Below are 965 nucleotides of genomic sequence, written 5' to 3' on the forward strand. Positions count from 1 at the left end.
AAGATTCGCCCCAACCACAATGTGTGTAACATATACAATAATGCAAAAATGATGAGTAACATAATTGATCATGTGGAATACAAAACTTTGCGTAGACACAGTGTTTAATGTTGTAAATTAATGATAAAATCAGGCCGGTGGAAGCTTTCAGGTGCAGTACCATACATGAACCGCTGGGTGCATTGTGAAGAATTGTGCAACAGAAAATGATGATCACATGAATTGAGCACCGAAAAATAACTCGTATTTTTAAGACAAATTAATTTATACATATTTTGTGCAGTCACTGTTTTATGACACCTAAATATTTGTACATAATGTACTAGGGATGTAACGATTAATCGTAAGGCAGTTAAAAATCAATTCAAAAGTATCACGATTGACATCGATACTTTAAAAATTGAATCGCAGTACTTTTTTTAAACAGCAGAGGGCGCTATATATTTATCCCTGTGTATGCAGTGGGAGGAATCTGCTATTAGCTCTAGCTATGCCAGCGCATAGCATCTCTTCTTCACTGCAAGATATCTGCATGTCAACCGACCACTGGATTACCAGCGCCCTCTGCTGGTCCAAACAAATATCTGTTTTAAAAAGAAAAAGAACTATTATGCAATTTTGCATTGTTTACTATAGAACCAGAATTTAAATTAATAGGCTTCTTCTTTTGAATTATTCCTTTATTTATTTATTTCAAGATTTATTTTTAGTTAAATTGCATTGTTTTGAATAGTTTATCAAGGGATTCTTTTGACAATGAAAAATAAAAGGAAAATAATACAGTATTTTCCCCAAAAAAATAAAGAAATATTTTACAGTCATCGAATCGTATCGGGAGTTGAGTGAATCGTTACATCCTATTATGTACACATTATATTAAGAATGATATTTTTTCAAATGAATTTGGGAAAACTAATGAAAACTTTTGACCACTAGGGGAACATTATACACAAACTCAACATATG

This window comes from Gouania willdenowi, chromosome 8 (assembly GCF_900634775.1).
Source record: "Gouania willdenowi chromosome 8, fGouWil2.1, whole genome shotgun sequence".
In the NCBI taxonomy this organism is placed as follows: domain Eukaryota; kingdom Metazoa; phylum Chordata; class Actinopteri; order Blenniiformes; family Gobiesocidae; genus Gouania; species Gouania willdenowi.